General features: G+C 32.4%; 1 long non-coding RNA gene across 1 annotated transcript; it reads left to right on the top strand.

The window, feature by feature from the left end:
• Window positions 1-1,453: 1,453 nt before the first annotated feature.
• Window positions 1,454-3,790, top strand: LOC140174957 (uncharacterized). Its single transcript, XR_011865111.1, has 3 exons — window positions 1,454-1,624; window positions 1,716-1,769; window positions 3,401-3,790. It is a non-coding gene; the product is annotated as an uncharacterized lncRNA (long non-coding RNA).
• Window positions 3,791-13,279: the final 9,489 nt, after the last annotated feature.

Below are 13,279 nucleotides of genomic sequence, written 5' to 3'. Positions count from 1 at the left end.
CTGTTCGATTTTGGAAAAAACTAACCATTTAAATTTTTAAAATTACAAATTTTAAAATTTTGAAGTTAAGAGAATATAATTTAAAAAAATTTTAATTCATGTTATTACAACTTTCTTTTTAAAAGAATCTTATACTACTTTTTATAATAAAAATTAAAAGAATAGTCTGCCATAATCTTATACTACTTTTCATAATAAAAAGTAAAAGAGTAGTATTCTAATTTGCCGAGTTTAGGGCTCTTAAACCTTAATGCATGATTTTGTTCAATCCAAGATTCAAAGTTTACGTATAAAACCGATATTCTAACGAACCTTGAAGAAAAAAGATTTAAAGAAGGAAAGAAAAAAAAGAGAAAAGATAAAATGATAATAGATAGGGAGGGAGAGAGTGGAGGGAGAGAGAGGAGAGAGTGGGAGACATAGGGTCATACGGATCAGTTAAAAGTCAAAACCAATTTTTGATAGTGTGATCAAAAAAGGTATTTCTCTATTTAATAATGTCAATCTCTAGTTCTTCACTTTCCTTAATGGTATGCATTGCAAATGAATATGAATCTTTACTTCCTTCAAATGGTATACATGAAATGAAGGTGGCTTTTGCTTTTCCATGCTAAACTTTTAAAACTTAATAAATTAGTCAAATTTTGATTTATTCATTTATTAAAATTCATAGAGGATTTTTTATAATAAAATAAAAAGCTTTTTTTTTTTTAAATCTCACTTTATTTATGAGGATACAATTTTTTTTTAGCCTGAGGCAAGTTTGTCACCTTTCTTGGCGAACCTCATAAATTTCACAAAGTTCGGCATATCTATTAGCGAACTTCATAACAAAAAGTGAAGTTACTAGTACCCTCAGCGAATTTCAAATGCCAGATCTAATTATGTTATTTTGCTTAAGCTTCACAGCTACTTTTTTTTTAGTGTTGGAAGTACCATCTCTACTACACCATTAATTTCAGCATGTATGTGTCACACACAATTGAACAAATAATAACTTAAACATATAATTTTATTTTTTTATGGAATTTTAAGAGTATGTATTTTTTAACACATTAATATGAAAATACAAAATTGTAATGCCATTTCTAAATATGGATTATTTTTGTGTACTTTTCAAACAGAAACAATGATAATGCCATTGCTAATGTCGCCGACGATGTTGATGAAGTCATGCTTATTGTTTAAAGAAGTCATGCTTGTTTGCATTGTGTAAACTCCAATAAATTAGTAGATAATTAGTCAATAAATTAGTTTTTAATAAGTAAGATTAGAAATGTGAAAATTATATCAAATTAGGATAGAGCTCATCGAAATGAGAATTTTGACACTAATTTCAAAGAAATCGATCCAAAATTAGACCGAACAGACCGAACCGATTGAACCGAACTCAAACCGGATTGTGGGCCCAACCGGTCCTGCAATTAAAAAGAGCCACGGGCTCTTCTTTCTCTTCGTTTCCCTCAACGAAGCAGCAAGCCTCCCAGGGAAGAGAAGAAGAGAAATACGTTTATGGTGAATTCAATTTCCCGTAACTTCTCCGTCCGAGCTCCGATCGTCGCACCGTTTGCGGCAACGCGTTCACCACGTCGAGCTCTACGTTTTTATCGGAACAATTTCATAGGTAACTTGTTATTTCACACTCAGCCTTCTCTTCTCCTAATTTTTAAATTTTGAGTGGGAATGTTGAATTTCTTTGATTTCTGATGTTTTAGGATCCAATTAGCTTGAGAAAACGTTCACTCTTGCTCATGTGAAGCTTGGGTAAGGTGAGGATACAATAATTCTATTTTAATTTCATTGAATTTGAGTTTTGAGTATTAAATTGGATAAATATATGTTATAAATGTGTATTAGATTGAAAATAAATAATTGGAGTTTGAAATTGTGAATATTGGAACTTAGAGGAAGCTGAGCTTAGAGTTTGTTGAATTTTGAGGGGCTGCCTTGGTTTTGAATAAATTGCTTTGGTTGTTACGTGGAAATCGGTCAAGATATGGTTTAGGTTTCTTGCATTTAATATATAATGTTCTGTGAAAATTTAGGCTAGATGACCATAGAATAAGTTGGATTGCATATGTATATTTAATACTTAGTATCCTGTTGATGAACATGGTTGGTTTGGTGCTTATTGATTAACTGGTGATTTGATGAATTATTGATTTGATGTATAACTATTGTGGAGGTTGTTGTGATAATGAGCTATTTTGTATTAAAAGCCTAGGATTTGTGAACTATGATTCTTAGTTGAATTTTGGTTGTTGGATTTGAATATTGTATGAGTATAATTGCTGATCTGAGGTAGATTTATTGTGGTGATTGTTATGATGATGAGGAAGGGTATGTTGAATTGAAAAGAATGCAGGTTTGGACCCGAAAAGGGTGGCAAAGTCCGAGTTTTAGAGGAGATACTGCCGAAATTTTATAAAAATTAGAGATTTTGTTTAGATGATTGTTTAAAAAGATTTAGATTCAAAGGTTATATGGTTTGATTTTGAGTTATTAAGAAAATGAGTATGTTTTAAGTTTGATTTATTTAGAAAAGAATGAATTATGTTTTGAATTAGAACTATTGATGGACGGAATGGGAGGTGTGATAATGAAGGATAAGGATTGAATATGATTGATGTATGATGATGAATGAGATGCGATTAAGAATGATGTGGATGTTAATGAATTATAATTGAATTATTTATATGGCTTATGAATTTGAATGATCTGAGATACGAGATTCCCTGGATAAAGTGTCGTGGCTTGCCACCACGTGTACCAGGTTGAAAGCTCCATACTCTGTTGACCCTACGACGTAAGGGTGACCGGCACTATAAATTCCCGGGAATGTAACCCCATTGAGCAATATTGATTATTTGAGAAAAAGTTATACATAGACTCTTGGGAATGCACGTCGGGGGATAGTCTAAGGTTTTCTGATTTGTCGGGTTGGCTGAATAACTGACAAATGAGTCTCATTAGCCATAGGACAGGCATGCATCATATGCATATTACTTGAATTACTTTCTTGTGCTTTAGCTGGGTGTGCCTAAATGTACTTATTATGTTAAATGTATATTTGTTATTTGCAGTATTTGTAACCTTCTTGTGCTTGCCTTTATCTATTTATTTGTCTGTGAAATGCATGATGGAGTTGGAGGTATGAAGGAATGGCAGTATGGGACTTAGATTTAATGTTAAGTTAAGTTAGGTTTGGTTTAAATATTCTTAGAAAATCACCTTTTTATGCCTTCTGTTTAATACTTTAAGCTCTATAATCTGAGTGTCGGCATTCTAGGATTGCCTCTGGCATTTCCAGGACTTTATATATTATGTGTGTCAGTGTGTGGCACCTTTACCATACTGAGAACATCCGGTTCTTATTCCATACTATGTTGTTGTTTTTCAGATGCAGGTCGAGAGGCATCTCGTTAGGCGTCTGGACCGCTGAAGCGAAGTGGTTACTGGGTTATTTTGTTGTACAGTGATGTATATATATGTACTTAGCTTTCTCTCTGCATAACTTATTTTTTTATCCCCTTAGAGGTGTATGGAGAGGTAGGATTTTGTTTATGTACATCTGGGTTTTGGATATGTATATATATGTATATATATGTGTATATATTCTCCGGCCAGATTTGACTTCACAGGTTGAGTCAGGAGCTTGTTACTTTGTATCTTTAACTCTCTGTTCCTGTTTTGGGTTACTTTACACTTGATAGCTGTAGCTTTCTTAGCACACAAGTTAACTCGTTTTTTGAGCGTTGCGTTTTTATTTTCATGATTTTTGTTTCCTCTATTCTTCAAGGCTCCTAGCATATTATAATTCTTCTGCTATTATATGTACACATTTTATTTTAGAGGTCGTAATACCACACCACCTCTGTTTTACGACTTAAGCGTAAAGCTCTGTATGGTAGGATGTTACACATTGTCCCGTAACTTTCCTTCCCATCCAAACCAAACTAAGTTTTCTCATAATTTTGATCATAATATGTTCTTAAATTGGAGACAGAATGCCTAGAAGTTTGCCAAAGAGTACTACCAACTCCACGTTTTTCGTAGAGTTGGCCGAAAGATAAAGCGAATCTTGGCCAATATGAAGGAGTTCGTCGAGGGTTATGGCGAACTTGCCCCCAACACAAAAAAAAACAAATTGAATTCTGAAAATTAAAGTGGTCTCATTTTTTTTTTCTAAAATTAAAATTTTTTTATTTTATTTTAAAATAAATGTCGTTCATAAATAACTGAATAGAAATAATTAAAAATTAAACTAGATACTACTTTACTACTAAAATTTATTTGATAATTTGTTTTAATCCTTTAACAATTAAACATAGGCATTATTTGTATTAAAAAAACAAAAATCACATTAATGAAAAAAGGTTAACTCAATTAGGCAATTGATTTTAATAAAAAATATATAATAATTAGTATTTTTAACTAAATATATAGAATATTAAATTAATGTTAAAAATGATATTTTAGTAATATAATTTATGAAAAAAAATATTTGAAGGAATATTAAGATTATAACTTAATTCAAGAACACGATTTCGATTTTAATTAAGCGTAAACTATTGATTTTAATTAAAATTAGGATATTATTTAATCTCACATACATTATTTTGTTTATAATTAATTATAATTTAGCGATTTGATTAAAATATTTTTACACTATTTAACTCAAGGCTTTAATAACTCAAGTGAAAGGTCTTGAGATTTTAGAGAGAGAACAATGAACTTCTAATGGGTATTTTATAGTTTTATTCTTCATGATTAATAAAAATAATAAAAAAAGTAAATATAGTGTTAGTTGTGATTAACCATAATATTCAAGCTATGATATTGATGGTTTAATAAATCATATGGGATTAAGAAAGGGAGAAAAATAAATTTTTATTGTTAAAAAAAATGAAAAATTACTTGAAAAACATCTGTTGAGTTATTACATTTTATATACTATATACTTTATATGTACTCTCACTAAAAAATTACAACAAACAAGTCTCCATCTACTATTAATAAAAAATAATCTAAGTAACGAATTTTACTTACATTCTTCAAGAGCTTACTATGCACGTTATAATCTTTTTTCATCATCTTTCTTGTAGAATTTGGCAATTCACGCAAAATTAATACTTAATCAGCAACTAATTAACTAGATTACTTTTACATAATATTTATAATTAGATTATTTTAATTTATTTATACTTCTTATAATACACATCTTTTGTGTGACCTTACTACAATGAAAACATGTCAATGTAGCTGTACGACATCTATTACCTAGATTTTTTTTAGAATGAAAAAAATAGGGGTTTGGTTGATATTGAATCGAACTTATGGTATTTATGTCGGCCATTTTGAGAAATCCATGAATTATAGAGTAATAAAGATTCAGATCTTCAACCTTCCAACTCGTTGATCGGAATAACTATGTTTACCAAAAAAGAATCTTGCTAAATAGCCTATCATCAAACTCTATTGAATGAGTTTGAAAGAAGAGGTAAGAATGAGGGAAAGGAAATGTCAAAAGAAAAATTAGGTAAAGAAAGAAAATAAAAAAAAAATTGGCAACGATTGAATTTCAATTCACAACTTTTTCAATTTCATTTACAGCTTGTTTGTTCTCCACGCTTATTGCACTATGACAAAATTCTCATGTCCTAAGCTATTCAAGATAGTTTAATGAAGCAGAAGTGATTAAGAGAAGGAGAAAAATAAGTTCTTCTCATTATTGAAGAGAATGAAAAATCTCTTGAAGAATATCTGTTGAGTTATTACACTTTATATACTATATACTCTTTTTGTATTCTTACTACAAAAATTATAACAAATAAGTCTACATCTACTATTGATAAAAACAATCTAGGTAACAAATTTTACTTACATTCTTTAAGAGCTTGATATACACGTTTTCATCTTTTTTCATCATCTCTTTCGTAAATTTAAAAAATTTACGCAAAATTAATATTTAATCAGAAGCTAATTAACTAGATTACTTTTACATAATATTATTATCGAAATATGTGATTAGATTATTTTAATTTATTTTTATATCGACAAATGTATAAAAAATAATATTATAATATTAAGGGTGAATAAGTTGTTTGGCTTTTTTAAGTAATTTTTGAAAGATATTTTTCAAAAGCTATAACAATTTGATAGAATAAAATATTTTTTAAATAAGTATAAGTTGCAACAATAATATCTAATAAAATTATTTTTAAAAATTAAAATGACTTTACTAAATATAAACGTAATAAAGTGTAAGAATACAAACTAAATTTAAAAAGATCTCATAGATATTTTTAAAAATTAAAATGACTTTACTATAGGTATACTATTCCAAGACCTAGCTTACACAAAAACTTCTAATTAAATTGAGACTCATTTATAGATAGTAAAAGTCTTACTGTTCATAAAAGTATTATCAAAAGAGAAAAAAAAAATATAAATATATAGATGTTACCTCATGACATGTCATAGGTGGCCGTTGGATAAGGCTCCGGCTCTCCTCCTTCTTTAACTACACTCTCCTCAGATGAACTAGAAGCTAAGTCATCTACTTCTATAAAATTGTCGTCAGCCATGACTTGAACAAACTCTTCTCCAAGTGGTTCAAATTACTCTACCAAAGGATTCACAGGATTCACAAGCTGAGCATCTGGATAAGGATCCTATGAGAGAAATAGTGCATATTCCTTATTTAAACCTTGAGTAATAGCATCAACATGATCGTCTAGAGAGAGGGTATAGCCAATTAAAGAAAGTGCATCCACAATCTTCCGAATCTTTAAAAGATAATCTTGTGCCAGTAAACCTCCTTTCTTTATTGATTCAGTTGGACTCTTAGTTGAGTGATCTTAATTTTTGAAACCTTTGCAAAATGAGCATGAATCTTTTTCCAAATTTCATAGGCAAATTTGCAGGCCAGTATTTTATTCTTGGATGTAGAATCCATGGAAGTTAGAAGCCATGTCATTAAGTAATGATCATGTGCTTTCCATTCCTTGTACTTAGCTGATTCAGTCCCAGCTTCTCTTTCAGTATCCATAGAAAACTGTGGAGGAATCTTGCTTTGGTGAATATGTTCTTCAAGACTGTTTCCCTCAATGGTATGAAGAACTAATTTTTTCAAAAGTTCGAAAAGTGTTCTTTTCGAGTTTATCCAATATTGAGAAGGAAAGAAAATTCTTGTTGGTAATGGTGGTAGTAGGAAGAGGAATTATCTCCGCCATAGATCTTATGCAGCTCTAGATACCATGTAAATGAGGATGACTTCCTTGAACAAAAGAGAGAAAAATAAAAAAAATAAGAGAATTGATAAGTGCAGTGTTATATTAAATTGTTGGAATTTCATTCTGTTCTCTCAGAGTAGTACAAGTTATATATAACGTCTTAACCCAATCTATCTATAACTAACTACTTCTAAGTATTCAAAGTAAAACTACTTGATAACAAAATCTGTTATTCTAATAGATTCTTGATTCTCTTTTACTCTATCAAGATCGAATCAGAGGTGTTATTGGATACGTCAAATATTTGAGATGAAGTCATATGCACTTGAGAAGATCCTACTGATAATAATGCTTCAGATATGATGACTAAGAGTTTATTTGCAGTAAAGTTTGATTCTTCTTAAAAAAATGGACTTAATGAAAAAGCCTATCCCACATGAATCGGTGAAGGGAGGTTTGTTGATGAAAGAAAGAAAGTAAAAGGAATGGCACAAGCCCTGTGTGGAATAAAAGAAAAGAGAGAGATTGATTAATTCAATCCTTGAAGAAAAGAAAAAGAAATAGAGAGAGGAGAGTGATAGGCAAAATTGTGACTCATACTTTTCACAACTCGAACAATTCCTAGCAATGGCTCTAAAAACTTGGTGCACAATACTATGGTTCACACACATTCTTCACAACTTCGCATAACTAACCAGCAAGTACACTGGGTCGTCCAAGTAATAAACCTTACGTGAGTAATGGTTGATCCCACGGAGATTGTTGGTATGAAGCAAGCTATGGTCATCTTGTAAATCTCAGTCAGGCGGATTCTAATGGTTATAATGGTTTTCGAATATAAAGATAAATAAAGCATAAAATAAAGATAGAGATACTTATGTAATTCATTGGTGGGAATTTCAGATAAGCGCATGAAGATACTGTGTTCCTTCTGAATCTCTACTTTCCTACTGCTTTCATCCAATCATTCTTACTCCTTTCCATGACAAGCTGCATGTTGGGGGATCACTGTTGTCAATGGCTACCGTCCGTTCTCTCAGTGAAAATGGTCCAGGTGCGCTGTCACCGTACGGCTAATCATCTGTCGGTTCTCGATCATGTAAGAATAGGATTTACTATCCTTTTGCGTTGTCACCATGCCCTACAGTCGTGAGTTTAAAGCTCGTCATAGTCATTCAATCCCTGAATCCTACTCAGAATACCACAGACAAGGTTTAGACTTTTCAGATTCTCAAGAATGCTACCAATGGATTTTAGCTTATACCACGAAGATTCTGATTAAGGAATCCAAGAGATATTCATTCAAGCTTATTTGCATGTAGAACGAAAGTGGTTGTCAGGCACACGTTCATAAGTGAGAATAGTGATAAGCGTCACATAATCATCACATTCATCAGGTTCTTGGGTGTGAATGGATATCTTAGAATAAGAATAAGCGTGAATTGAATAGAAGAATAATAGTACTTTGCATTAATACTCGAGGTACAGCAAAGCTCCACACCTTAATCTATAGTGTGTAGAAATTCCACCGTTGAAAATACATAAACGATAAAGGTGTTCATTGATTCCGGCCCCAGAGAGGGAACCAAGATGACCAAGACTCCTAATACAATAGTAAAAAGTTCTACTTATACTAAACTAGTTACTAGGGTTTACAGAAATAAGTCTAAGTGCAGAAATCCACTTCTGGGGCCCACTTTGGTGTGTGCTTAGGCTGAGCTTTAGCTTTACACGTGCATAGGCTTCTCTTGGGGTTAAACGCCAAGTTGTAATGTGTTTTTGGCGTTTAACTCTGGTTTGTGATGTGTTTCTGGCGTTTTACTCCAGAATGCAGCATGAAACTGGCGTTGAACACCAGTTTGCATCATCTAAACTCGAATAAAGTATGGACTATTATATATTTCTGAAAAGCCCTGGATGTCTACTTTCCAACGCAATTGAGAGCGCACCATTTGGAGTTTTGTATCTCTAAAAAATCTATTTCGAGTGAAGGGAGGTCAGAATCCAACAGCATCTGTAGTCCTTTTTCAGCCTCCTATCAGATTTTTGCTCAGGTCCCTCAATTTCAGCCAGAAAATACCTGAAATCACAGAAAAATACACAAGCTCATAGTAAAGTCCAGAAATGTGAATTTTGCATAAAAACTAATAAAAACATCCCTAAAAGTAGCTAGATCCTACTAAAAACTACCTAAAAATAATGCCAAAAAGCGTATAAATTATCCGCGCATCAGAGAACTTCGTCGACAAGAATAGAAGAAGAAAAAGAGAAAAAAGCAGTTCTAATATGTTCCTATTAAACTCATAAACTTACTCCATTTCTTATGAAATTTTAGTACATTGTTCTTAGTGTAGACACGAACATTAGAATATAACTTGCTAGTTGTATTGCTTTTCTTTTTGTCTGATTTGAGATACCCACTTTGTAAAGGGTTTATATTGATTCCATCAGTTTTGATGATGTATTGTTGAGTTAAGAAATTAACTAACATATATGATGATGACAAAAATTATATTATTAGGCTAATTACCCAATTAGTTTTAATTGTTTTTGTTGAGTGTTGCAGGCCAAAAATCCATATTGCAATAGCCCAGAAAAATAGACAAAGAAATTCAAAAATGAGCTGAAAGGTAAGTGAATTCAATCCAAACCCAAGTCATCCCTCACAAGCTGAATTCTCCAATGAGTAAAGCAAAAAGGGAATCAACGGCCTAAAGTGAAAAAACCCAATCCAAGTCCGATAGCAAGCAATTCCCTCCCATGTGCTTTCACCAAAAGCAACGTACACTTTTTCCCTCTTGGTTAGAAATCAGAGAAGTGAGAGAGAGCTTTTTCCCTAAACTATTCACCAAAGAAGCAAGAAAGAGAAGATTAAGCAAATGGTAGAAGTCTAATCACCCACATCAATCTGTATCAAGAAGAGATCAAAGGCTAAAGATGATTTTATTTCTTTCTACATGCATCTCATTTTTTTCTCTTCATCTTCAACTCTCTGCCACTCCATATTAGGATACATGGGAAAGATGTTGTCTGTTCTTCACTGCTGTGCATCTACGATCACATGTATGTCTTGGGGACCAAGTAGCATATCAATGGTTCAGATCTGAATTAATATTGGAAGACTTTTGGTGTTTTGCTGTCCTGAGGCCTTCGATCAACAAAAGAGGTCAGAACCAAAGTCCCTAATTTGAGTAAAAATGGAAGAAAGTGAACGGCTGAGTTAGTGAAGCACAAAGCTCAAGGTTTGACCTAGGAAAGAGCAACATGCAAGGAGATACAAAAAAAGTTGGTTCACCATTTAGAAGCCAAGGAGAGATAACCCAGTGTATTGAGGTTTTGTTCTGTGAAAAAGCTCTCTAAAGAAGTTCATCTAACTGGACAGTGTTTCTTAGTCAAAGGAGCATTCTGCCAGAATGAAGAACTAAATCAGAAGCTAGCAAATCTGGTTTATCACATAGCAAAAAGACTGTTGAAAAGTCAATCTCCTTCATATTTTACAGATTGTATTTTACTTTTCAATGTTTATCTTTCTGTAATTTCTTGAATGAAAAGGCATATTGAGAGAACTCAAGTAAAAGCCAATGAGTGAAAGAGGCTGAGTGATACACTTGAGTAAAAAGCCTAGAGTTATTTTATATTTCTTTAGGATGATTTTGTGTCTTGTATCTTGTACCTGCGAGATACCCCTTTCTTAGTTGGGTGAGCACTAAGAATTAATAGTTAGGTATTAGCATAACCAAGTCAAGTTAGGTTAGAACTTGAGAGTGAAAGAATTGTGTCAATCCTTTGGAATTAGTGTATGTAATACTTTAACTATAGCGGAAATTCCACCACTGTTGTGGTGGAGACTGGACGTAGGTTGCATAGCACAAGGCAACTGAACCAGGATACATGATGGTGTTAGCTTTTCTCTTCTCTGCCCTGTCCTGTTTTCTGACATTCATTAGACAAAATAAAATTGTCTTATAAATTCTCCGCTGCTAAGTTCAATAGATTCAGACTGCAAGTTTGTTTTAAAAGGGTCCGTTCAGTAACTCAAAAGAAGGTCATAGATTCAACCCCTTTTTTAAGTCTTCTACAACCTTCATGTATTTTTTTATTGTTGAGATGCCATAGTGCTATTAAAAAGACTGATTGTATACCCATTATTTTGATAGTGGAAGATTTTATTAGATTAGATTCCGTAGGTTTTTTGTCCCTTTTTAGGGGATTTTCTCACGATAAAAATTTTGGCGTATGATCTTTTAATTTCTGCCATTAAACTTGTTATTTGGAGTATTTTTTGTGTTGTCCATTTAATTACACAGGTCACAAAAAGTTATTTTGGTACTTCCACTATTAGACAGATTCTTATTTGAACCTTAATTTTTTCCAACAATAAAATATCACCTAATGATGATGATGATCATATATAATGTATATTTTTAGTTTATTATATATGCCTGATGGGAGCATGTTTTGGTGAAGCTTTTTAGATCTCTACCAGTGAGAGGAGGCCCGTGGAGAGACATATATCAGTTGTGAATAAAAGACCAACAGGCCCGACAGAAGATGATTAATGGCCTATTTATGGAGGTAGGGGATAGTAGATCCACTAGATTTTGGAAAAATACTTGGCTCCAATTGAAAAAGCTAAAAGGCTCCTTTCCGAGACTCTTCTTAATTTCAAACAAAAAAGGATCAGTAATTGGGGATTGTGACTTTTGGAATGGGATAGAGTGAGTTTGGAACTTCCAATGGAGGAGGGAACTCCGCCAGTGCGAGGTTGACACATTGGATCAGATGCTTCATGTCTTACAGTCTGTTAGATTAATAGCAGATGTGCAAGATAGAGTGATGTAAAAATTTGACAAGGAATAGGTTTATTCATCTAACTCCTTTGTTCAAGTTTTGTAGGAACAGACTATGGCTGATGACGTCCTAAGCTACAAATTCACAAAAAAAAATTTGGAAAGGTTTGGTCCCGCCTAAAGTAGAGTTGTTTACCTGGTTTGTATTAGTAGGCCGGGTAATTACAAAGGAGCGACTAAGTAGGCTCGGGATCATTGAAGGGAATGATAACATGTGCGTCTTGTGTAAGAAAGATGTTGAAACTCTGCTACACTTATTTGCTACTTGCGAGTACTCCTGTCAGGTGTGGTGCGCATGAATCAAGGAGTTTGGACGAGAGTAGACTATACCAGGTACCTTAAAAGACTACTTTGAGAGCTAACGAACTATACCATTGACAACAGAGATGCGTAAGTGTTGGAAAATTAGATTCTTCTCAATTATATGGAATGTATGGTTACATAGAAATGATGCTATATTCGAAAATAAGACAACAGACATGGCTGATTGTGTTGTTAAATCATTCTATTCTGTTAAGGACTGGTGTAGTTCTTAACTTATGTTGTTGATGACTATGTCAAAAATGACATAAGAGTTATTTGGTCTTATTGTTATTTTCATGGTTCTGTAAGTTGTTTGCTCCACTTCATGTGTTGAACTTTCTTTAAAGCTATTTTGTACTTTTGCTGAGTTCACTCCAAGAAAGAACGAGTCACGAGTATACAATTAAATTGTTCTAATAAACCAATAATGCGTGATAAAAGCATTCCAGACCTGCAATATTTATTAATTGGTCTAAGTTTGATCTGCAAGTTATTTATGCTATTTTATATTACTAAAAAGAGATGATGTTAAATTTGGTTTAACTTTAAGCTTGGTAGAAATCCTGAAATTTAAAAATAAAGAATACAAAATTCTAAACAAAAAACACACTTAAATTTACAATAAATTTTTATAATAATAATAAATAATTAAAGGTACAAAATACATAAGGAAAATAATAAAAATAAATTACATAGTTGTTTTAGCTTTTTTTTTAACAAAAAGAAAAATGCCACTTCTAGACTCTAGTAACTTCTGCAAATTGGATGTTTAGGTCAATAATCATTATTATCTGATAAAGTTGATTAATACTTTATAGCTTATCAGTGGGGAGACAGTAGCAGCCATAGCCGTAGCTGACGTCAACAGTTGATTGGAATTGAAATACGTGA

This window comes from Arachis hypogaea, chromosome 9 (assembly GCF_003086295.3).
Source record: "Arachis hypogaea cultivar Tifrunner chromosome 9, arahy.Tifrunner.gnm2.J5K5, whole genome shotgun sequence".
Taxonomy (NCBI): domain Eukaryota; kingdom Viridiplantae; phylum Streptophyta; class Magnoliopsida; order Fabales; family Fabaceae; genus Arachis; species Arachis hypogaea.
This window is presented reverse-complemented; position numbering and strand designations above follow the sequence as displayed.